General features: G+C 46.4%; 1 protein-coding gene across 1 annotated transcript in view; it reads right to left on the reverse strand.

Moving 5' to 3' along the window:
• TOP3B (DNA topoisomerase III beta) overlaps positions 1-3,920 on the reverse strand; it is a 64,506-nt gene extending 60,586 nt beyond the window's left edge. The window contains exon 1 of the mRNA XM_088477829.1: positions 3,778-3,920. The gene's annotated coding sequence lies outside the window, so the exon portion shown is untranslated. The remainder of the gene's footprint in view (positions 1-3,777) is intronic.
• Positions 3,921-26,784: the final 22,864 nt, after the last annotated feature.

A 26,784-nucleotide genomic window follows, 5' to 3' on the forward strand; every position in this document is an offset into this window, starting at 1 on the left:
TTATGATTATATCTGTAGTCATGTCATGTTGGGAAGTTGTACTATCCTATGACTATATGCAGAGTGAAACTGAACTATATTATGATACGTTTGGGACTTGGGTTTTTGTAGTGTTCTATGGGGTCAATCTAATTAGCTGCGATGAACTCATGGGTGTAAGTCACCGTGGTAACAGACGCACTTTAAGGCAGCCAAAACGCGCACAACAGTGCACGCTGCCCCATAGGGCTGCAAGCAAAATTGTACAAATTCGGGCTTAGAGTGTACCACGGGGGGTGCGAGATGAGGTGCCTGCGTTTTAATGCCGTGGCAATGACAACTTGCACCCTTTGCAGCTAATTGGATTGACCCCTATGTCTGTAGAAAATGTATTAAAATGACATGATCTGTGTTTCAGCAGAGCATATTTTGTTTTATTGTTTATTAACCTTTATTCATAGAGCACCAACATATAATGCAGCACTTTACATATAAATCATTAATTTCGATCCCTGCCCCAGTGGAGCTTACAAACTAACTTTTGTACCACACAAATATACATTGTAGAGTCAATTTTGTCAGAGGCCAATTAACCTGCCAGTATATTTTCATACTATCAAAGGACACCCTGGCATGTTATCTTGTTGGGATTTTGACCATAGCCCAACAATGCTGACCACTGTGCACCAGTGGTGCTATTGTATAGTGATAATTTCCCCTGGTCTGGTCATGTTAGGTAAGTGCAGTGACCTAGGACCATATAGAGTGTAATAGAACTGTATTATGATCATGTTTGGTAATAAATTCATGTTGTGTAATGTCCTATGTTTATACAGAGGTAAAATAACAGTATGAAAATGCCAATGGCTCAGGTCACTTTGGACAGATGCAGTGTCCTATACATGTATATAGAATACATAGAACTATATTATCACATTAGAACTGGGTAGGCAATCTGTGGCACTCCAGGTGCTGTGGTACTACACAGAGCCGGCCCTAGGCATAGGCATAATAAGCTTATGCCTAAGGGCGACTTGAATGCCTAGGGGCATTCAAGGCTCTGCCGCTGCCGCGATCGGAGCTCCGCTCCGACCTGGCAGCGTACCTGTCAGCCGGTCAGAATGAGCTTCTGCACAGAAGCTCATTCCGACCCGGTCCCCATTATTTAAATAGTTGAAGTCGGAGCGGACCCGCTTCGGCTCCACCAACATAACAGCCACCCCCCGCCACGGCCCCTTGTTATGACACGGCACGCGTGACGTCATGTGCGCCGTGTCATAACAAGGGGCCGGGCTGCTGGAAGGAGAGGATCCGCGGAAAAGAAGCAGCCAAGGTAAGTGGCGGCTCTGGGGTTGAGACGCACTGGGGCTGGGGGGGGAGGCTGAGACATGCACTGGGGCTGGGGGGGGGTGGGAGGCTGAGACATGCACTGGGGCTGGGGGGTGGAAAGCTGAGACGCACTGGAGCTGGGGGGGGGGGGAAGGCTGAGACACGCAGTGGGGATGGGCTGAGACACGCACTGGGACTGGGGGAAGAAGGCTGAGACACACACTGGGGATGGGGAGGCAGGCTGAGACATGCACTGGGGCTGGGGGGGGTGAGGCTGAGACATGCACTGGGGCTGGGAGGCTGAGACATGCCCTGGGGCTTGAGGCTGAGACATGCACTGGGGCTGGGGGAGGGGAAAGCTGAGACATGCACTGGGCCTGGGAGGCTGAGACACGCACTGGGACTGGGGGGAGAAGGCTGAGACACACACTGGGGATGGGGAGGCAGGCTGAGACATGCACTGGGGCTGGTGGGGGTGAGGCTGAGACATGCACTGGGGCTGGGGGAGGGGAAAGCTGAGACATGCACTGGAGCTGGGGGGGAAAGGCTGAGACACGCACTGGGACTGGGGGGAGAAGGCTGTGACACACACTGGGGATGGGGAGGCAGGCTGAGACATGCACTGGGGCTGGGTGGGGTGAGGCTGAGACATGCCCTGGGGCTGGGGGGAAGGCTGAGACATGCACTGGGGCTGGGGGGGGGGAGGCTGAGACATGCACTGGGGCTGGAAGGCTGAGACATGCCCTGGGGCTGGGGGGAAGGCTGAGACATGCACTGGGGCTGGGGGAGGGGAAAGCTGAGACATGCACTGGAGCTGGGGGGGAAGGCTGAGACATGCATTGGGGCTGGGGGGGAAGGCTGAGACATGCACTGGGGCTGGAGGGGGAGGCTGAGACACGCACTGGGGCTGGGGGGGGGAGGCTGAGACATGCACTGGGGCTGGGGGGGGGGAGGCTGAGACACGCACTGGGGATGGGGGGGGGAGGCTGAGACACGCACTGGGGATGGGGGGGAAGGCTGAGACACGCACTGGGGATGGGGGGGGAAGGCTGAGACACGCACTGGGGATGGGGGGGAAGGCTGAGACACGCACTGGGGATGGGGGGGGAAGGCTGAGACACGCACTGGGGATGGGGGGGAAGGCTGAGACACGCACTGGGGATGGGGGGGAAGGCTGAGACACGCACTGGGGATGGGGGGGGAGGCTGAGACACGCACTGGGGCTGGGGGGGGGAGGCTGAGACACGCACTGGGGCTGGGGGGGGGGAGGCTGAGACACGCACTGGGGCTGGGGGGGGAGGCTGAGACACGCACTGGGGCTGGGGGGGGAGGCTGAGACACGCACTGGGGCTGGGGAGGCTGAGACACGCACTGGGGATGGGGGGGGAAGCTGAGACACGCACTGGGGATGGGGGGGGAGGCTGAGACACGCACTGGGGATGGGGGGGGGAGGCTGAGACACGCACTGGGGATGGGGGGGGAGGCTGAGACACGCACTGGGGATGGGGGGGGAAGGCTGAGACACGCACTGGGGATGGGGGGGAAGGCTGAGACACACTGGGGATGGGGGGGAAGGCTGAGACATGCACTGGGGCTGGGGGGGGGGCTGAGACACGCACTGGGGCTGGGGGGGGGGGAGACTGAGATACACTGGGGCTGGAGGGGGAAGGCAAGGCTGAGACACACCCTGGGGCTTGGGGGGAGAAAGAGGCAGACACGCTGGGGGTGGGGGGAAAGAGGCTGACACACTGGGGCTGGGAAACATGCTGGAGGGTAGAATGATGCTGACACACCCTGGGGCTGAGGGGAGAATGAGGCTGACACAGTGGGGAAATGGCGCCGAGAGACACACTGGGTCTAAGGGAATGGGGCCGAGACACACACTAGGTCTGGGGGAATGGGGCTGGTGGAACTGCAAGGTGGGGTACCGGCCTTTTATTACGTGTGTGTGTGTGTGTGTGTGTGTGTGTGTGTGTGTGTGTGTGTGTGTGTGTATATATATGCTAGGGGGCATCAGCTAAAATTTTGCCTAGGGCACCGAATTGGCTAGGGCGGGCTCTGGTACTACACATCCCAGCATATTCTGCAACAGTTTTAGCATGGGTTGGGTATGGGATGGCAGCAGTCAGAATCCCGACAGGGATAGCTGGGATTTAAACTATATCCCTTTAACATGACCCACCAGTTAAACAGTGCAGGGAATGCTGGGATGTGTAGTTCCGCAGAAGCTGGAGTGCCACCACAAGATGCCTGCCTCCGCATTAGAAAATGTAGTGTTCCGCACATCTAGACTTGTGATTCATCTTCTTAGGAAAGATCTTCTGGATATTAACTATTATTATTATTGTAAGGGCAGCAGCCATCCCATTATCCCCTTAGACACGCTGGTCACGGTTTCAACTCCCTCTGCACACTCTTCTTGACCATCATCCCTGTATTTCCGCTGACATGTAATACTCTCTATCTTACTCATGTGCTAGCTTCACTGCTGCGTCCTCTTCGCCATCATACGCCGCTTCCCACAACTACCGCGGCCGTACTTTCACGCCGCACATCGCTACTTGTCCAGTGGCCCGGGCGCCGCCATGTTTTGGTGACGTCATTTCCTGAGCCATCCACATGATCTGAGTAGGAGTGGCTTCAGCTCGGCTTACTACACGCGCGCACACAGGTGTCTTACTGACGGTCACATACAGTATATATTACTACTAGTCTAGTACAGTAGTATTGTGTGTCAGCAGCACAGGCCGGCGCCGGCAGTAGGGAAACACACTGCTGTTCCTGGCACACAGCGCTGATGTCCATGCCTCTGCAGCTCCCCCATTCCAGCGCTAAGCAATCGCGTACTCTCAGGGACACAACACAATGTAGGGTTGTTAAAGTCGGTACAGGTCCTTATTGGAAGCTTGTAAGGTATAAAACACAGGATTCTCATGACACTACTTTGAGTCAGTGGGGCGTTTACCTTGCATTATAGATATGGTTAGTCTCAGTGACATGTCCACCTGAAGTGGTTTATTAGGTTGAGATTCACTCTAGATATGTGAAGGTGGCTTGGTTAAGGTTTTGATTTATGATTTGATGTAGCTGAAAAACAAACAAACAAAAAAACCCATCCATTATTCAAAGTAATGGAGCGTACACACGGTCAGATTTGTCAGACTTGTCAGATTTGTCAGATGAACGACTGAACGATTAAACGATTTGGACGATTTGACCAAAGTTTTGAACGATTGAATGATTTTTGACTGCATTAAAATGAATGGAATCGTCCAAGTCTGACTGCAAACCCATCAGATGTCAGATATCGTTATCTGACAAACGGGAACGCGCATCGTTGATCGTCCATCGTTCAGGCATGTCAGATATGAACGCTTTTCCTTCAGATATGAACGACTGAACGATTTTTAAATCGTTATCGTCCATATCTGAAGAAAAAATCTGATCGTGTGTATGCACCATAATGGAGCGTACACACGGTCAGATTTGTCAGACTTGTCAGATTTGTCAGATGAACGATTTGAACGATTTTACCAAAGTTTTGAACGATTTTTGACTGCATTAAAATGAATGGAATCGTCCAAGTCTGACTGCAAACACATCAGATATCAGAAATCGTTATCTGACCATCGGGAACGCGCATCGTTGATCGTCCATCGTTCAGGCATGTCAGATATGAACGATTTTCCTTCAGATATGAACGACTGAACGATTTTTAAATCGTTATCGTTCATATCTGAAGGAAAAATCTGATCGTGTGTATGCACCATAACCATTGATGCATCCAGCCCATATATAAATGTAAAACTTTGAGAACCTCGCAACCGGGTCGATGGTGGCCCAGAGCGCATGTGTACGATGGAGCTGGCTCCGTCGTGCGCATGCGCGAGACCCGGATAGCGACGGGCGCTCCGGGTCTCACACCAAAGGGGGCGAGCTGTCGATGTTGAGTGACAGCTCGCCCCCTTTGGTGGGCGGGCCGGGGGCGTGGCTGCCCAAACGGAGGCGTTCCCATGAGAACGCCTGTTGTTTGGGGGCGGCCCTGTCAGTGGAGATATTCCGGCTCTGTTAGAGCCAAGATCTCTCCGGGGCTTTTGGCCACGAGACCCTACCACAAGTGTCTCGTCGCAAGCCCGATGGTCTTGACCATCATCATGGCCGCTCCCTGTAGCTGTGGGTGGTCACTGTAGCTGTGCTGTGGGTGGTCACCCACAGCTATGCAAGCGGCCAGGAGGCCGTTCTAAAAAAAAAAAAAACCCGGCCCTGATTCAGAGCAAGCGCTCTGTCAGAGCGTCCAGCTCTGAATCAGGGCCTCAGTGCACATCTGTCAGAATACCAACAGCGGCATCCCGACACCTGTAGGTAAGTACCATAACCCACATTCCCGCAGCCTTACCCTCACCCATAGTGCTTAACCCCAAGCCTATTACCATCAGGATGTCAGCGGTTGGGATTCTGGAGCCAGGATTCTGACTGCTGACGTGATTCTGATCGCCAGCATTCCGACCACCGGGATTCCAACTACATCCCGTGCACACATCCTATGTATGAATGACCTGATCTGTAAACAAAAAAAGAAAGAAATGCAGGTGCACACTCTAAGCACTTATTCTGGGTACACATTAAACAACCCGGTATTCATGCAGATAGTCGGGGTGATTACCCTTTGCTCGGACCATGCAAGAATGCCAGTACACACTAAAAGGTTTAATGAATGACAGAATTATTACTCGTTCCATCCTTCGTTAATATGCACTGTACCGCATGCGATATCATGTGATTGACCGTGCAGTACATCCAATCACACAACGTCGCTGGCGACATGTGGGACCATGCAATAGTGCGTACACACTAGACGATGTGGACGATTTGTCGTTCCAATTAATATAAAATCGTCCACTTTATTGTTTAGTGTGTACCCACCTTAAGAGTACTGATAATCGAAACAATTATAATAAACTCTAAGGGGTATATTTACTAGAGTGAGAGTTTTTAGAAGTGGAGATGTTGCCCATAGCAACCAATCAGATTCCTGCTATTTTCTTCTAGAAGTTGCTAAATGTTAAGTAGAATCTGATTGATTGCTATGGGCAACATCTACACTTCTAAAAACTCTCACTTTAGTAAATATACCCCTAACAACATAAAGTATAAATAAGGTTCTTAGCACATGTTTAGCCAAAATGTATTCCCACTGACCACGTCGAGGTAAACCTCAGGTGGGTCCCTAACATCCTTAATACTGACACAGTATATAAATTTATGCAGGACTATAATACCTCTTTTCCACCAAAAACCCTGGTCCGACCTGGGTTTTCAGACATGGTTCCAACACAGGTCAGATCCAGGTCAGACACCGTTTACACAGCACCATCGATCTGGGTTATTCTCAGGTCAGCCCCATTCACAACTTTTGAGGTCATAAAAACTGGGAGGTGACTGCTCCACAACCACCAATCAGCTAATTTTAGGCATGACCCAGGTCGGATAACATGGGGGGCGCCGTTTACACTGCACCATTACCCAGGTCCATCCTGGTTTCGACCCTAGTAGCTACCAGGGTTGGATTGTCAGGTCAATTGACCCGGGTTATTTTTCAGGGACCCTTTTACACTGAGCTGCGACCTGGGTAGACCTAGCAAAAACCCAGGTTTTTGCTCTGGTGTAAAAGGGGTGTTGTAGTGCCCATGTAGACCATAATGCAGGATCTATACTAATTAAAAACCATACTTACCGACATCTGAGATTCCCTTCCCGGGAGAAGCCCAGGGAGGAGAAGCAGGTGGGTGGTGTTGGGGTGGGGCCGGAGGGGTTGCGTCCTTAAGCCACGCCCCTTGTGGGAATTTGTCGCAAATGCAGCATATTTAATTAGGGGGCATGGCTAAATGACGCGATTCTCATAGAATCGCGTCATAAGAACCCACCGCGTATGCACGAACCCGCCGATCCCCGGGAATATTCTGCCCACTTCATTAGGAAATTGACGGAATGCGGGAGAAGTGCAAACACTTCCGGGGGTGCGGTGAGTTTCCCGAAAAATCGGGAGCCTAACGCAGGTCACAGGAGGGTAGGAAATTATGTTAAAAACCCCTAAGGTCAGATGGGATGGGTGCTAGTCCAAGTAGAAAGAGTCTCACCTTAAATTGTACATTATATATTGTTATTATTAAATGCATATATTTATATGTATTTATTTAACTTTAATGCAGATTCTATATTATCACTTTATTAGGGGTTTTAGCATGATATAAATGTTGTTTCTATGAGCTCATAGGGTATGTGAAGTGCCACGTATTATGTAGTTATGCATATTAAGTTATTGATGGATTATATATGTCAGTTAAACAAAGTGGTGCTTATGTAATAGCCACCGAGATTCTGGCTAGTCTGCCCATATTTTTAAGGTGGCAGTCATTTAACAGACAAAACCAGGTTGGTTTTACCTTTTAAAGGTTTTCATTTTTAAAATTATGTGCAGACCCTCCTGCATCTTGCAGGCTATTACATAAGCCCCACTGTTTCTAGCCTGACCGTAATTCATGGCAGCCTAGTAAGTTAGTCTTCATATGACTTTATAACATGAATATACAGTTTGATTTTCTCAAGCACTCACAATATCATTTACAGCTGTATTCACCTTCATCCTGTTTTTATCGATCATGCTAAATGCAATGTTCCCTCTAAGGTGGGCTACCATTTTGACCCTATCTGGTGACACGCAGATAACAGGTGCACTTGCCATAATTGAAGTCAGAGATCAGCAACCCCTAGCACGTGTGCCAGGCATGGAACAATTTTAAGAGGTTTACTGAGGATTCTGAAGATTTACCAGCTAGGACGCCAAAGGTTTGGATGATTTACCAGCTAGGACCAATATGTAAGTTCCAAACTTAAATTTAGGCCTCATTATTGTATAATAAAGATTAAGCCTACCAATAAGCCTAAACCCACCAATTTACCTATAAACTTGGTTGGTGTATTGGTCTTGCCGGCTGTTACCAACACATTGATCCTACCACTCTCACTACTTCCTCCACTCTTGCTTGTTCTAATCTCAGCACCGTAGCAGTCAAGGGGGTATATTTACTAAAGTGCGGGATTTTAGAAGTGGAGTTGTTGACCGTAGCAACCAGTCAGATTCTACTTATCATTTATCTAGCACCTTCTAGAAGGTAATAGAAATAATCTGATTGGTTGTTATGGGCAACAACTCCACTTCTAAAAACCCGCACTTTAGTAAATAAACCCCAAAGTGTCCAACACTGCTAAGTGACATTGGAAAGGAGTGATCAGCTCCACTTCAGGTTTATAGGTCTGATGTCAATGTCTGCTGCCGCGATGAGAATAAGGGGTATATTTACTAAAGTGCAGGTTTTTAGAAGTGGAGATGTTGCCCAGTGCAACCAATCAGCTTCTATGTAACATTTATCTTGCACCTTCTAGAAGATAATAGCGAGAATCTGATTGGTTGTTAAGGGTAACATCTCCACTCCTAAAAACCTGCAGTTTAGTAAATATACCCCTAAGAGAGGAGTCAAGAAGCACTCAAAAGTGGAACTGTAGCAGGAGGGAATTATTCTCTTGGCCGCAAGTGGACCTTTACTACACCCACTTTTGAATTTTTTTTCCCACAAAAAGAATAATGCTCATACATATTATTATTACACCAAATGTAGTTTATTACTTTTTTTTTATTTTTTTTGCAATTTTTGTCAATAAAACAATTAGAGTGTCATACTACGAGGGCTGATTGAAAAGTAATGAGACTGCCTCTGTTTTTCAGTCCCATAGGTAGACGTGGCAACGCTATGCTGGTTATTGGGAAGCTCATACATTGATGTGTCTGAACCTGCGGTTGCACTGCCGTAGTCTTTTTTGTTTGGTCACAGCGAGTGGAAGATCTTTGTACGTTTCGTCATGGCAGATGAGGAAGTCGTGTCTGTGAGATTACATCAGAGATGTGTGATTGAATTTTGTGTTAAATGAAGACTACGGCAGTCCAACCGCAGGTTCAGACACTTCGATGTATGAGCTTCAAAATAACCAGCATATCGTTGCCACACCTACCTATGGGACAGAAAAACATAGGTAGTCTCATTACTTTTCAATCAGCCCTCGTAGTTGTAGAACATTTCTGGGGAGCTGAGTCACACATAAACCTAAAAAATGACTGCTGGAGCCAACATTTTGAAATTCAGACATTCTATAATATTCATAAGAAATAGTACTTCATTAATGTGTCAGGCTTCATGAATATTAGATAGGCAGTGTCTTAGTGATGTCATTGGTTCCTAGAAAATTAATAGTGATCATATGGATTCAGCCCATAAACTGTAGAGATGGGCTACAGGCTATTCTCCAAGCCCTGACGTGCGGCCCCCTGGGGTGCTGAGAAAGGGGGGGAGCAGGTACTAATTGCCTGGGATTGTTGGAGTTGCCCGGGACAGCACAAGGGGGACAAACAGAGGAGGCACCTAGGAAAACCTTTTTTTTTTCCTTTTGAGGGGGGATCCCCTATAATTTGGCCACTTATTAGTGAGGTTAAGGGTAATGTTTGAACCTTTTGAAGTTACAGGGATGTCCATGTGGCCCCTGAAGTGTATCAGGTTACCAATCACTGCTTTACATTGTGCAGGTGTTAGTTACACTTCAAAATATCCTATTAACATAGATTACATGATTTTGTCCACCCCGGTATACTGCGCTGATCATGAAAGTGGGGGACATTAAAAAAAAAAAAAAAATTCAATTTCTCTGTACCAGATGTGGATTTAGATTTCCACCTTGATCTCTGAATAATTTGCTGCGTATTACAGTGTACATATGTGTTATGGTTTTGGGAGAGCTGTCTAGTTCAACCACTTCATGATCAGAGAGTTTTCCCTCCTCTGTAACCACATCGATTTTCAGTTATTGGGATGCATTTCTGTCTTTTTGTTTCTCTAAGAGACAGTAGGCTAATATATTTTCTATGATTTTTGCGCTGATTGCTTTAATGTAATTAACATTGCCCCTTAAATGGGTGCCGATAGTTTGAATTCAGCAGGGCCGTCCAAACTATGGCCATGGGGCCAAAAGCTGCCCTCCATCTGTAGATGCGACCCACTGACCATGCTGCAGTTTGGACACTAGAGTGGCCTGTCCTGCTTAGTGCACAACTGAGAAATGCGCTGTGGTGACCGGATTATGGTTGCTATAACAACAAGAGCACAAGCTAGTGACTGGCATATCTGGGAGCAACTAAAAACTAGGCTGTGAAATGGGTGGCAGTGGTGACAGACAGGGGCTGCCCTCAGCAATGTCCTCTGCACATAGAGGAGAGCAAGAAAACAGCAGCAGAGCGTAATGGGCTGGACCGGTGCAAGAGTCAGGCAGAGGAGGAAGGAGATGACCATGAGGAAGAGAAGGATGGAGAGGAGGCAGGACAACCTCCAAGACCTGGACATTCAGGTATGTCATCATCGGTGTAGGTGGGCTGCATATGCCATGGATCATCATATTATTCCCCGTACATGCTGTATTACATCAGGAAGCCTGCTCAGTGAGTGACATTACCTAATTACATCTACAGATGGATGTTCATAAACTGTACCTGGTAGATTGTCCAGCATGGAGTCTAGTGTTCAAAATAATTCCATGTGTATAGAATTGAAACATGTTTTGGCCCTCAATTTTAAATATTTTCTTTAATGTGGTACTTCAAGAAAAAAGTTAGGACGCCCCTGTAATACAGCAATACCAAATATGTGAGCTTTAGTCAAGGCATGTAGGTCCAAGAACTAAAGCACATGTTTTAGCATTGAACTGATTTTTTATTTACATTTTTTTAATAGTTGTGTTGCACATTTGTCCATGTTGTTCAGCCTTTAGTAACCGGACAGTTATGTAAGAGGGTTGCTTTCCATAGCAACTGCTAATAATCACACAATATCTCAAATCATTGCTAAACCAAATTAGCATTAGATATGTAGATTGCTGCTGAATTCTGGGCCTGATTCAGACGCGCTCGCAAACAGGTCGATGGTGCTCTAGTGCGCATGCGCACGACGGAAGGATCTCCGTCGTGCGCATGCGCGAGACCAGAATAGCGACGGCTAAGCCGTCGCTATGGGTCTCGCACCAAAGGGTGCGTGCTGTCGATGGTGTGTGCCCCTTTGGTGGCCGTGCCGGGGGTGTTGCTGCCCAGATGGAGGCGTTCCCATGGGAACACCTACCGTCTGGGGCCGGCCCCACTGACATCACTAGTGATGTCAGTGGGAGTGCTTTTGGCTCTGATAGAGCCAAAAGCACTCCTGGGCTTGCGGCAGCGAAACCCTACCGCAGGGTCTCGTCGCAAGCCCGATGGTCTTGACCATCGCGACCATCTTTTTTGTCGCTCGCATAAGCTGTGGGTTGTCACCCACAGCTATGCGAGCGGCCAGGAGGCCACTCCAATTTTAGATAGGAGGGCCCTGATTCAGAGCGAGCGCTGTTGTCAGAGCGTCCGGCTCTGAATCAGGCCCTCTGTACATTGCTGGTAATTAAACTACTGTATACCAGCAGTGAGCAGAGATGAGTAACTATAATGGGTTCTTCCATCTATTAGTAAGATATGGGGCTTATGTAGACTGACACAGATGCTTTTTCTGCCTTTTTTTTTATTAGCCATGTTGACTGAGATGTAATTTTCACTTATTACGCCTTGTGCCAAGGGGACCAAGAGAGGGGTGGGAGGAGGCGTGGAGGTGCAGCCAAAGTATACTGGGGGCATGTACATGCAAATTGTATCTCGCGCTGACCACAAAACAGACACATATGTGCCTGTATGGATGCTTATCATTTGCAGTTGTCCAAACGGCAAACAGTAACGATTATGGTGACGATCATCAGCTGCTTCTAATAGTCATGAATGCATATAAATTCTTAAAAATGGTCCTAATAGTACAGTAATGTTAGTGCAGCAATCTGTTCGCAAAATTTATATTGAAATTACCATCCGGTCTTCTGTCACTCCCAGGTACCTGTCCAGAGGGCCGCGACCTGCTCACTTGGTGCAGCGAAACCCAAATCCCGTTTGGAGGGGTCACTGGAGAAAACCACCAAGTGAGTTAGACTCCGCGCCTCTGGACAGGTCTAGCCAAACCTGGGTTTGGCCGCAATTTGAAGACTTTGTCATTGTCTTCCATCATTTGCCTCATACGATATCCTAACCCCCCCCCAGTTCTCGACCTCAACAGAGGTCTTCCTAGTGCCCGTGTGTGACATACAGAATATGCTGGCCCTATACGTTAATATTAATAATACATGGTAATTCTGCTTCTGTAAGTCCTAGTTTCAGCATGCACGGTGTAAATCATGGCCTTTGTGTTATACACAGCTAAAAACTTAGAGATACTCTTCTGTATATTTATGAGAGCCTGTCACAGAACTGGTACTGGCAGCACATTCGTTTTTACTGCTACAGTTCTTCCAATCCAGAAATTTTTTTTTCCAGCTCAACAGATTTGTCATTATTAACAAAGCTTTCTGAAATTTTTATAATACTTTTGTGGTTGTACCCACAAACCCTCTCTACCTTTGTGTAGTAAAATAAAGTTTGCCAGTTGTAGCCAAACAGACACATGGGAGGTCCTGTTCCAAACAGCTCAGCACCAGTCTTACAGTCCAGCAGGTGGAGGAGCCATAGCAAAGGTGCAGGGGGACGAGTCGAACTGGAAGGTCTCCGATGAGCTGGAGCTTCCAGAAACCATCCTGTGGATCATGACAGTGTGAGTGACTGAGGGGCCCATTTAACAATAATCATATACCTCAATGATATCTGGGAGTGATATTAGCCCCCATGATCTCATTGCAGTATGCGATAATAACACCCGAATGTATGAAATAGCACATGCATGGATGAGGGCTCTGAAAGGAGCCGGTCCTTGCGATGTGCTTAGAGTGAAGTGACCACAGCAGTGGTTTCTTAGCTTCTCTATCTGGACTGCTGCACATGCACTGTCTACAGACCACACGTGCAACAGCAATTGCTAGGGAGGGTTCCTACAGCAGCATAACGCCATAGCTGCGGGGGCCAAACTCACTTCACATTCCAAAGCTTGGTAAATTTGACAGCATTGCACCCCCCCAATAGAAACCTTTGGGGGCTGCTATCGGAAATGGAGGGGGACTGCAGCAGACATTGGAGATATCTGCTGCAATCCCTCCATAGTACATCTGATGGATACTTAATATTTATGGATATTTAATTATAAATAGGCCCCTGAGTGTGGCTACAACACATTCTACTATTACTTAGCCCATTAGTAATATAAAATTCAGGGTAATGAATATAAGAACAGAAGTTCAATAGATGTAGGCATTTGTAAGTATATCCTTGCAATATGTAACACTTGTATCTATATGAGCAGCTTATAGTGCCTTTAAAAAAGCAAAAATAATGGAAGGAATGGACAGCTACCGCTTGTAAAATTAAAATGCTTTAATCCTCTTATAGTATAAATTGAACCTGTGGATGTTTTGTATCATAAAATTAACTTGTAGAAAAATAGAAGTCCAGGCAATCTGTCACCAAAAATATATAATGCCTAATAATTCCTGATAGTAAAGTCCAAGGGGCCTATTCATCATCGAAGGCCGTGTGGCCTCCGATGATGAAGTTTTGAACTCGTTGCGAGGGATACTTTAGTATCCAATTAGTAGCGGGGGAAGTCTGACACAGGAGCAATTTATCATTGCTCCCGTGAGGGGACAACTGCTCCGAAAAGCAGTTGTCCCCGTGGAAAGTATCGCAGCTACTTCTGTAGCTTTGTTACTTACCTGCTCCCTGTCGTGCTGGCAACGCATGCGTGACCTCGGGTCACGCATGCGCAAAGTCGCCGGGTGGGAGTGAGGAGGCGTCTTCCCATCCCCGGAACTCCTTCCCATAGGAAGGAGCGGAGATCCGAGAACAAGTGCTGTCTGAAGATGGCGCTTGTTCTCGGCAGCAAACTCTGAAAACTTTCAGTTTTCGGAGTTTGCTGAATACCGGGGGGGTCCTTTCAGACCCCTAATGATGAATGACCCGGTAACTTAAAAATGCGGAAACTAGCATGGTTACTGGGCCATTTATCGGTCGATGAATATGCCCCCAAATAACTGGAGCTGAAAGATAAAGTGTGAGTAGGAAGTATAAAATTCTCATCACCAAGGTGACAAACCATGATGGGGTAACAACATGACAACCTCTCAAATTGGCAGGGGTATAGTTATTCAAATCCCAACAGAAGTGCCTAGATGCAAATTCTCCAGATGGGAAAAAAGACAAACTCTAAATTTGCGAGTTTCCTGGGGCAGATCACCTACAGTATAAACATTTGACAGTCTAAAGGTACCTATCCATTAACAGACTTAGAAACTACAGCACGATTACGACATTGTAATAGTGCTGTCGTTTCTATGTCTGTGATGTGCCTGCACTGAACATTCATTCGTTCTTTCAGTGTAGGTACATCCATCATCCCTGTACATGCTGAACCTGACGTGATAGTCAGGTTGACCAGCATGTACGGGCGATGATAGATGTCGGAAACAACCAGCAGGTGCATCGCTGGTCGTTTCCGATCTAAATGTGCGCGATTTAATTATCATGCAATCGCCTGCAAATATTGCTAAATGGATACCTCCCCTTAAGGCAGAGTTCCCCAAACTGCGCCATTACAGTCCAGGTTTTAAGTTTGTTCTTGAGTTGGATGGTTAAAACATAACTGACTAAAGTAATAATTAAGTTACCTGTGCTCAAGCATTGATATCCTTAAAACTTGGACTGTAATGGCAGAGTTTGGAAAACTCTGGTCTAATGTATGGAGCTAAGCCACTGCCTTCCATCCAGCTCAGGACTTTGCCTGTGCACCACCAGGGTAGATTTCTTTTTATTGATTAATATATGTATAGCGTTACTATTATCATTGTATATAAATGCTTAATTTGCACTTATTCCTAGAAACCAATCCGAAACCTGCTGTAATCAGTCGTTGTGGCTCAAAGTTTGGACATAAGCACAATGTTAGTAAATAAACCCTAGTTACTAGGATGTGGGGTAAATGTGCAATGTGCTTTCGCAGGAATGTTATAAAAATATAGAGAATGTAAACCATTTGATAAATGGCAGTCACATCGCACTCACATACCTTGTCGTAGGATATATTCTGTCACGGCCAGGGTATTTCAGCATGGCGCTAGGTGAGTGTTACCTGTGAGGTCATTGTGGCGCAGGCTGTCTGGTGGCGGAGCTGGTGTCTGGCGGGGGGCTTTGGCTGCACGCGTTGTTGTGTGGGCCTGTTGTCACTCTGCGCTGGTAAGGCCTGGCGGCGTCTCCATTCCGTTTGGCATGGGCGCTGCCATCTTGCCTTCTGGCCATGTGATGCGGCTGGCCAATCCTGGTGAGTCACATGTTCCCTCCGGCCAGTAACAGCACGGCATGGGGTATTTAGGAAGGGTCAGTGCCTTCCTTCTTTGCCAGTGCAACGTGTATCTCAGCCTAGCTGAGAGGGAGTTCTCTGTGCTTTCCTGTTCCTGTGAATCCGCTGTCTGCCAGTCTGCCTGTCAGCTCCTAGTTCCCACTGGACTACCCCGCTACCTCCATCACCCTTGCCCATACCTGAGTGCCTGAGCCTGCTGACATCCTGCACTTCAGTTCACTATCTGCAAACCTGGCTTGTTTATTTTCAGTTTCACTACCTGCACACCTGGACTGCTCTAATTGTTTGTACCTGGACATTAACCCTTTTGCTCCCACCACAGAACTCTTGTGCACATTTATATTTTCCTGGACTTTTATTTACTGCCACATTATATGTCCACTCGAGCACTTATTAAAAATCCTAGTTTTATTTACAAATCTGCTTCTGTGATCGCTCCTGCTACCACCCCGGGTCCACAAATAACCCAGAACGTAACAGTTTGCACTGGCCCCATGGAGCCGGCCACGGATCAGGAGTCAGGAGTGGATTTGTTCAGGTGCATTTCTGGTCGATTAGAAAATCTGGAAAACATGCAGCATCAGATGGCTAAATTTCTGCAAGAGATGTCCAAGCGACAGGATAGTTTGCAAACTTCCTTTTCTACCCCTGAAATACCAGCAACTACATCCGCATCAGCGTCTGGGAATACAGGAGGCAGATCATCTCCCCGCTTACGTCTTCCTTTACCAAATAAATTTGACGGCAATCCTAAACTCTGCCGAGGATTCCTAAATCAGTGTGACATACATTTTACCCTGCAGCCTGACAACTTTCCAACTGCAAGAACTAAAGTGGCTTATATAGTCTCTCTGTTATCCGGCCAGGCCTTGGAATGGGCTTCCCCACTCTGGGAGCGCTCAGATCCACTGCTGGATAATTACGCAGGCTTTGTGTCATCCTTCAGGAGGATTTTCGATGAACCTGGGCGTACTGTATCAGCATCATCAAACATCATGACACTGAGGCAAGGGGTCCGTCCTGTCAGTCAATATGCCGTGCAATTTAAAATTTTAGCATCAGAGCTCAAATTGAATGAGGAAGCCCTCACCTCGGCCTTCTGGCATGGGTTGTCAGACCGACTAAAGGATGATCTAGTCACTCGAGAGCTTCCTACTAATCTGAACGACATGATTTCATTGTGTATCAAAGTTGACCTACGCTTCAGGGAACGTCAGGCTGAAAAAAACAGAACTGACCAGCAAAGGTCATTTCCCCCTTCATTTCTACCCGTCCCATTCCTTCTCCCACTGAAGAGGAGCCTATGCAGGTGAATCATACACACCTCTCCAAAGAAGAACGACAGAGAAGAATGCAAAAGAACCTCTGTCTGTACTGCGGAGAGTCTGGTCACCTGCTGATCTCCTGTCCCCGTAAACCGGGAAATGCCAAATCCTAACTGACCCTGGAGACATCAAGTTAGGAGTTATGAACCCGTCTCCAAAAATTAAAGATTTCACGATTACCCTAGCCTTGGATCTTAAACCCAAACCTGTCTTTGCTACTGCTCTAATCGACTCAGGAGCAGCCGGAAATTTCATAACGTCTAGTTTCATTGATAAATTTCAGATACCTTGTTTGACTCTCAACCATGCTATCTCCCTGACCTCGATAGACGGACGCCCTCTGACTAACGGGATAGTCACCAAAGAGACTCAACCTGTATTGGTCCGAATTGGGGCACTTCATTCTGAGTCCTTAAAATTCCTGGTGATATCAGAGGCCTCTCAAGAAATTGTTCTTGGTCTACCCTGGTTACGTAAACATAATCCCAGGATTGATTGGAGTTCTATGCAGATTCTGTCATGGGGTATGGACTGTCAGAAATCCTGTCTTCCAAAAATTCGACCTGTGAGAAAGACAGTTTCATTAGTTTCTTCTGCCATTCCCAAGGAATATCAGATGTTTGCCGACGTTTTTTCTGAACAAGCAAATATCTTACCCCCTCATAGGGAGTGGGACTGTCCAATTGAAGTGATACCTGATAAGATGCCACCTCGTGGTCGTACCTATCCGCTGTCCTTGCCTGAGACTCAAGCCATGACCGAGTACATCCCGGACAACCTGGCAAAGGGGTTCATCCGCCCCTCTACTTCACCTGCCGGAGCTGGGTTTTTCTTCGTTGGCAAGAAGGACGGTGGTCTAAGACCATGTATCGATTATCGAGGCCTTAATGACATTACTGTAAAAAATCGATACCCTCTTCCCCTGATTACTGAGTTGTTTGATAAGGTCAAGGGCTCTGTCATTTTTTCTAAATTAGATCTAAGAGGGGCTTACAACCTCATTCGTATCCGAGCTGGCGATCAATGGAAGACCGCTTTTAATACCAGAGATGGACATTTTGAGTATTTAGTAATGCCTTTTGGATTATGTAACGCCCCTGCTGTCTTTCAAAGTTTCGTTAATGAGATTTTCCGGGATCTGTTATATGTTTCGGTTGTTGTCTATCTGGATGACATACTGATTTTTTTCACCCTCTGTGGCTAAACATCAAGAACATGTTAAGGAGTTCCTGACCCGTTTGAGAGAAAACCACCTTTACTGCAAACTGGAGAAGTGCATCTTCGGAGTGCCCAGTGTACCTTTTCTCGGCTATGTAATATCTGGCTCCAGTTTAGAAATGGACCCCAAGAAGGTACAAGCAATTCTGGATTGGACCCGACCTCAGACACTGAAGGCCATCCAGAGATTGTTGGGCTTCGCCAATTATTATAGACGCTTCATTAAGGGATTTTCTACACTGCTGGCTCCCATTACAGCCTTGACCCGCAAAGGTGCTAATCCTGCCCAGTGGTCACCTGAGGCAGAGTCTGCCTTTCATCTTCTAAAACAGGCCTTCATCTCAGCACCAGTCCTTCGACAACCAGATCTGGACAGGCCTTTTTTGTTGGAAGTAGATGCATCATCTGAAGCTGTGGGAGCAGTCTTGTCTCAACGTTATGAGGACAACCGAGTCCATCCATGTGGGTTCTTTTCTAAAAAATTCTCTCCTGCCGAAAGGAACTACGCCATAGGTGAGCAAGAACTACTAGCTGTAAAGTTGGCGTTGAAAGAATGGAGATATTTGCTAGAAGGCGCCAAGTTTCCATTTACTGTATTTACGGACCATAGAAATCTCCTATTTCTCAAAAACCTCCAATGTGTGAGTCCTCGTTTGGCCCGCTGGGCAATATTCTTTGCCAGGTTTCAGTTCACCCTGACCTTTCGGTCTGGAGCACTTAATCAGAAGGCTGATGCCCTATCGAGATCTCTCCTCTGTGATGATCAATCTGAAAATCAAAGCAATACCCCTGTCTTGGAATCAAGAGTTTTCGCCGCATTACAACTTCAGCCTCCTACGGGAAAATCATTTGTGGCCCCGGAATTAAGGAAGCAGCTTCTCACTTGGGCACATTCCTCTCGCTTTGCAGGGCACTCAGGCACTCGGAAGACCTTGGAGTTCCTGAAAAGACACTATTGGTGGCCTTCTATGAAGGCAGACATAATGGAGTTTATCTCTTCCTGCTCCTCCTGTGCCCAGCATAAATCATCACGACAAGCTCCAGCTGGGGAATTGCTTCCATTACCTACTCCATCACGTCCATGGACGCATCTCTCCATGGATTTCGTCACAGACCTGCCAGTGTCTCAAGGTTTCAACACTATCTGGGTTGTAATAGACCGATATTCTAAGATGGTCCACTATATACCGTTGAAGAAGTTACCTTCTGCCCCTGACCTGGCACAGTTGTTTGTCCAACACATATTTCGTCTACACGGCCTTCCTGCTGAAATTGTCTCTGACCGTGGTGTGCAGTTTACTGCAAAATTCTGGAGGGCTTTGTGTTCTGTTCTTCAAGTGAAGTTAAACTTTTCCACGGCCTACCATCCGCAAAGCAACGGCTCCACCGAGAGAGTTAATCAAGATCTAGAGACTTTCTTAAGAATTTTTATGTCATCTTCCCAGGACAATTGGGCTGTCTTGCTGCCGTGGGCTGAGTTTGCACATAATGCTTCCTACCACTCGTCAACTAACCAAACGCCATTTCAGGTTGTATATGGCCTTCATCCTCGTGTTCCCGAATTCCGAAGCCTGCCTGTTTTCGATGTTCCGGCCGTGGAGGACACGGTGCGGAATTTTGCTGCCATCTGGACTCAAGTACGGTCTGATTTGTTGAAGGCATCCTCTCGTTATAAGACCCAGGCCGATAAGAAGCGTAGAATAGTTCCACGCATGCAAGTTGGAAGCCAGGTCTGGTTATCCACCCAGAATCTTCGTCTGAGGGTTCCTTCTATGAAATTTGCACCACGCTTCATCGGTCCCTTCTCCATAACAGAAGTCATTAATCCAGTGGCCTATCGTCTACAGTTACCCCCATACCTAAAAATCCCTAATTCCTTCCATATTTCCTTATTGAAGCCCCTGGTCCTGAATAAATTCCATAGTGCTCTACCTGCTTCTCCTCGAGTCCAGACGGAGAGAGGAGTTGAGTTTGAGGTCGCCCAGATCTTGGACTCTCGTCTACGCAGAGGTCATCTACAGTATTTGCTGGACTGGAAAGGTTACGGTCCAGAGGAACGTTGCTGGACCGATGCTCGTGATGTCCACGCTCCCACGCTCATCAGGAGATTCCATTCTGCCCATCCGGAGAAGCCTGGTGAGTGTCCTGAGGCCACCCCAAAAGGGGGGGGTACTGTCACGGCCAGGGTATTTCAGCATGGCGCTAGGCGAGTGTTACCTGTGAGGTCATTGTGGCGCGGGCTGTCTGGTGGCGGAGCTGGTGTCTGGCGGGGGGCTTTGGCTGCACGCGTTGTTGTGCGGGCCTGTTGTCACTCTGCGCTGGTAAGGCCTGGCGGCGTCTCCATTCCGTTTGGCATGGGCGCTGCCATCTTGCCTTCTGGCCATGTGATGCGGCTGGCCAATCCTGGTGAGTCACATGTTCCCTCCGGCCAGTAACAGCACGGCATGGGGTATTTAGGAAGGGTCAGTGCCTTCCTTCTTTGCCAGTGCAACGTGTATCTCAGCCTAGCTGAGAGGGAGTTCTCTGTGCTTTCCTGTTCCTGTGAATCCGCTGTCTGCCAGTCTGCCTGTCAGCTCCTAGTTCCCACTGGACTACCCCGCTACCTCCATCACCCTTGCCCATACCTGAGTGCCTGAGCCTGCTGACATCCTGCACTTCAGTTCACTATCTGCAAACCTGGCTTGTTTATTTTCAGTTTCACTACCTGCACACCTGGACTGCTCTAATTGTTTGTACCTGGACATTAACCCTTTTGCTCCCACCACAGAACTCTTGTGCACATTTATATTTTCCTGGACTTTTATTTACTGCCACATTATATGTCCACTCGAGCACTTATTAAAAATCCTAGTTTTATTTACAAATCTGCTTCTGTGATCGCTCCTGCTACCACCCCGGGTCCACAAATAACCCAGAACGTAACAATATTCTATAAACACACCTAAAAGAAAAAGATTTGCTCTTATATAACTTTTTGTCCTGTAAAATGTAATGTGGGTCTCCATTGTATGGTACTCCAGATGTGCTATCAGTTGTTCTGTTCTATGTATGATGCCACTAACTAGTGTCTAGCACAGTTCACTGTTGAACTCCCAACAGTGGACTAACTTCCTTCTTGTTTTACGGTGTATTTATCTACTGCTTCCTCTGGGGATATAGAGGTTAAAATAGTGTGTAGTGGCATGCATGATGGTTTATTCATTGTTTAAATTCAGTGACTGTGAATACATTTCCTTCTCCACCACAACATATCAAAATAAGTTTCTCTATTTTAAATCCATAGTAATTGTGAGTACAACATTACCCTGGTTTTATTTTAGTCTTTTCTATGATAAATTAGATGTACAGATCCACCATATTACATAGCATTGTCCAAAGAAAATATAACAATTCATATAATTTCCTGTTTCCTGTGAATGACGGATCAGACATACACACAATATATCATTCTGATCCGCGTCTGGGGGATATATTGTACGATATATTGTATGGTGTGTACCCAGCTTTAGTCTACATTCTGTACCACACACAAACACACTAACATTTTTAGGATTGTACACCAGGGGAACGGAATTATCATAAAGTCATAGGCACAACAATCACAAAAGTGGTCGCAGCAGAGTCCACCGTAGAATCAGGCCCCTTGTCCCTTCTGGAATTTTTTACCCAAAAACCTGAAAAGCTATATAGTCTATTATTTGTTCCCCAACATAATAGCCAGACTGCTGATTGCACAGCAATTTGCCACTCTTCAAATATCACTACTGGGAGAATATCTTTCAGAATTCTGCAGCACCTCAAGGCTATGAGCATAGAAACCGTGGTGCTACTATTTCTTACTGGATGGGTATGAAATTCCGACCCTGGAAGCTTGACTCTTCAGAATCGACTCTGGCTGGTAAGTAGGCTAATCCCTAACCCTAGCCCTCCCTTTGTGGTGCCTAACTCTAAAATTCCCAGAGTTCCCACACCCTAAACCTAACCCTCCCGCGGGAGTGCCTAACCTTAACCTCCACCTGGTGGTGCCTAACCCCAAGTCCCCCTCGGGGGTGCCTAAATCTAACTCCCGCACTACGGAGCTAACACCTGGCTCCGGTGTCTTACGATCGGGATGCCGGCTGCCGTGATCCTGATCGTAAGGGGGATAGCGGCGTTTGCATTTTGCCCGGCGGCGGTATAACGACGGCTGGCGTCTCATCCGCCCGGATATACACTACATCCCATTTCTTACATTTCTGTGACCTTACTACCTGACTATTCTGCTGCCAGAGTTTTGTGCCTCCAACTGTTATGTCAAGTGGGCATGTGATAGGGGTATTCGGTAGTGGCGGCACATGCAGTAGTCCTATGTTAGTGTGAATTTGGCTTATCATTATTCCATGCTGAGACTGCAGTCACCATCACACATTCAAAGAACAGGAAAGTGCCTGCAGGAGCCTATTTTTAGAATCAGTAAGAATCCCCAAAGAATTTCCATTATTAAAAACCTTTAATTCAATATTAGCTAAAAGGACAAATTACAAGATGTTATTGTTTCAAATTGGGTTACTTAGAGCATAATGAATAACTTTATACATGCTTGGAGAAAGCACATTGCATTAGCAACTGTACTGGGTACAAGAAGGTTAAATACATTTTAAGAAAAAATAAAAAGGTATGATATGATGGCATGACATTAAAACATTAGAAGGTACTTGTTAATGTGATGCACTGGTGCTATTCAAACCACTGTGTTTCGCTGTTTCAAATCAGTGAACCTCAAAGCTGTTTTCAAATCTCCTGCTGCCTGGCTGACGTGTCATTTATTTTACTATTTGTACACAGCTGACTGGTGAGCTCGTAAAACTCCCTGGTTTCTCCAATAAATGGTATCATGCTGGGTTGTACTTTACATTAAAATTTGCATGCGTAAAAAGTGCCCAGGAAAAATAAGGCACCCAGCTTGGCAAGGGTAGCATATGCACTGGCTTTACTCCTGGCGACACCAGTAGTATATACATCTGCTTTACACCAGGAAATATGCTGCAGCTTCACAGTGGTAATAGTACATTCTAAACAGGGCTGCCATCAGAAATTGAAGGGTCCAGTACAAATGGCGCAGACAGGCCCTTTCCCCCAGCCTCCGACCCATTGGATGCAGATGCCCAACAAGTCCTGGTGCCCAAAGCAAATTTGTGCTATAAATGTGTGCCTGTGTGTAATAGATATACCACGTTGCTGTGCGGTCACGTTGTGATATACACATGCCTTGGTGCAATTTGTGATGCACATATTCGTGCGTATATCAGAGCGAGACCGCATAGCCAAGAGTGGTATCTTATAAATTGGTCCCTGTTGTGACAAAATAGTTTTTCGTGGAGATGACAAGGTGAAACAGATACAGAATAGGTGTATAGTTCAGAATAGGTAATTATCTTTAACAAATAAACATTTAACTAGATAACAGTAATACCCCTTTTCCACTGGCCAAATATCTGGGTTTTTGCCGTGTCAACCCAGGTAGCAGCTCAGTGGAAAGGGTCCTAGGAATAAATCCCGGGTCAATTGAAAAAAAAACCCCTGACCCGTTTCCAGCACAGTAATTGCGTGTCATTCAGAAGCTGTCTGTGACAGCTGTCGCTGGGGAGGAAGAGATTACAGCCTCCCCGTATGGTCTGGATTGTTCTGAGTTTTACCCCATCCCGGCTTCATACGGGGAGGCTGTAACCTCTCCCTTCCCGGTGACAGCTGTCGCAGACAACCTCCAAAATGCCCTTGGGAAGGACCCCCTCCCCAGGTCTGGTCCAGTCTCGCGTTCACTGGGAGAGATGGAGTTTCTAGCGCTTGGTGATGACAGCATTGCCAAATGCCGGCACTGCACCCAGGTGCAGTGTGAACGGCGTTGACCTGGGATATTCCTGGGTCAACGCCGCAGTGGAAATTGGGTAAATCCCAGGTCTGACCCGGCTTGGAACTATAGGCCTGATTCAGCTTTGGGAATAGAGTAAGATATAGCATGTAACTGATTATCTTGGTAAAACCATGCTGCACTGCAGGTGGGGCAGATTTAAAATGCGCAGAGAGATTTAGATTTGGGAGGAGGGCGTCCAAAACTGACATCTAATTTGCAGTGTTAAAATAAAGCTGTGCAGTATTTGTGGGCTACATGCAAAGCAGCCAGTATTTACCCTACATGCAAAATAAAATGTATGTATTTGTACCCCTTGCATTGCAACATGGTTGTCCTCCTGCTTCACAGTTACTTGCTATATCTTACTCTATTCCCGAAGCTGAATCAGGCCCTGTGTTCCTAATCCCTGTTCAGACCTGGGATTTTTGGTGGAAAAGGGGTATAAAAGTGAATAAAACAGTTGATCATTAATTACTACTGTCACTGTAAATTTGGTTCATTTTGGAAAGAAAACGTGTTGTACAGTGAACTGTACTGGCAGGAAGTGATTAATGCTTCTTTAGGGTCAACGCTGGCATGTCTGCTCACTGTTTGCTGTGCTGGATTCTAAAGTGTCTGCTCAGGTAAGTCCTGTTCAAGTTTTTTGGTGATAACTAATATCAGGTCCATTGAGTTATGAAGTAATTTGGATTTTTTTTTTTTTTCTGTCAGAAATGTGTATGTCAGTGAGGCAGTGATAGGCTGAATTACTGTGAGCAGTGTCTCTGAGAGATATTTATTGTTTACACTTGTGGCTTTGTGATGAGGTTCAGATTACAGTAGGAAGTAGACCAGGCCTGAGGTGTGCATTCGTTGGGAAATAATGCATAGTCATGTGATCTCCTGTGTCCAATCATGTTGGTGGGATCTGTCTAAATATATCACACCATTTTTTTTTTTTTTTCAAGTATTCTAGCTGATGTACCTGGTTTTACCTAGGTAGACCTTAGATATTTACTGTTTCCATTTCCATCTCACCACTCCAGTAACACACTAATCCTTCACCTCTATAGTAATGCATCACTGCTATAGTAAGACATTACCCTCCCTCACCTGTGTACTAACATACCACTCCCTCACCTCTGTAGTAATATATTATCCTCACTCACCTCTGTAGTAACACATTCCCCTCCCTCACCTGTTTAGAAACACAATCCCTCCCTCACACCTGTAGTAACACATTACCTTCACTTACACCTGTAGTAACACATTCCCCTCTCTCCACCATGTTGTAATACATACCCTTCCTTCACCCCATAGTAAACACATTTGACATTCCCCTTCCTCCTGTGTAGTAACACATTCCCCAGAAGGGAAATCAGGTACTAATGCAACAGTAAAAAAGGAGGTATATGCCAACCTCACTAGAAACAGCAAAAACACAATAGAACTGCGCTTAAATACCCTTGCTGGGACATAGATTAAACCAATGTGAAATAAAAAAGGATTTTAATCACAACATTTCATCAGTAAACAATCAAGGCACAGTGATATTGCAAATTGTACCAAATATTTCATATGAAGAAATACAAATTCTTCAAAAATATATAGAAAAAATATATATTATCACATCTCATATACATAAACAGATCTTTGGAAAAAGATACATACAATTTACTTCTTAGAACAAATGATAATACACATCATAAAAGGAATTGATCAGACTCCAAAAAATTGTTTAAAAATTAGAGCAAAAATCGGATATCCAGCTAGAATTTCTCAAATGAGCCAGGAAAGGGCACAACAGTTGTTGTTAAGTATCCTAATTGGCAAGCTTGGATTTAGTATGTTGAAAATGCCTAGTATTTGTTCAGTTCACTTGGGGTTTCCATTATAATATATCCACATAGTGTAGTGTATTCAGTTGGATCAGCTGTAAGTACTGCATGTAAATAAATGTATAGTTCAAAATAAAGGCCCGTCAAATCGCTTATTATGCCTCAGCGGCAGAGTGACTTCGTAAATTCACCTTATTCTCCTTTCGCGTGTGCACACAGTGATGGCTCAACTTCTAGCAGCGGCCGACGCCCGCAAGCTCCGAGTGATGTCAGTCGGACTGTCCAGGTGCAGCATGATATCGTGACGGATGCAGTCTCTGGTTTCTGCGGTTATTTAGCGGTGGAGGCCTTTAGCAATACAGCACAGATCTCTGCGTGTAGTACGTAGCGGGCAGCTGACCAAGCGGAACCCCAGTGAAGAGCGCAGCAACGCATTTCAGCTACCACTGTAGCCTTTTTCAAGCTGAGTACACATTCCCCACCCATACCTGTGTAGTAACACATTCCCTTCTCTCGCTATTCAAATATGGGAGCCACACAATTGCCAGTGATGTTTGGCAGTACTTGGGGTGACAGTTGGTGTTTGACTCATCGTGGCTGCAGCACAGTTTAGTATTCAGTCAGTTAGGATGTTGCACAGGGGGAGGAAAGATTTTAGCCTTTTTGACAGGAGTTGAATTTTGAAACATCCCTGCTTAGTGGGCACCTACGTCATGGAAGGCATATATTTCTCGATTTTAATGTTTCTAGGTCCAGCGGTTTGGGCGTTGATGATTAGTGAGTCAATC

The sequence above is a fragment of the Taudactylus pleione genome, unplaced genomic scaffold (genome assembly GCF_031769625.1).
Source record: "Taudactylus pleione unplaced genomic scaffold, aTauple2 ptg000205l, whole genome shotgun sequence".
In the NCBI taxonomy this organism is placed as follows: Eukaryota; Metazoa; Chordata; class Amphibia; order Anura; family Myobatrachidae; genus Taudactylus; species Taudactylus pleione.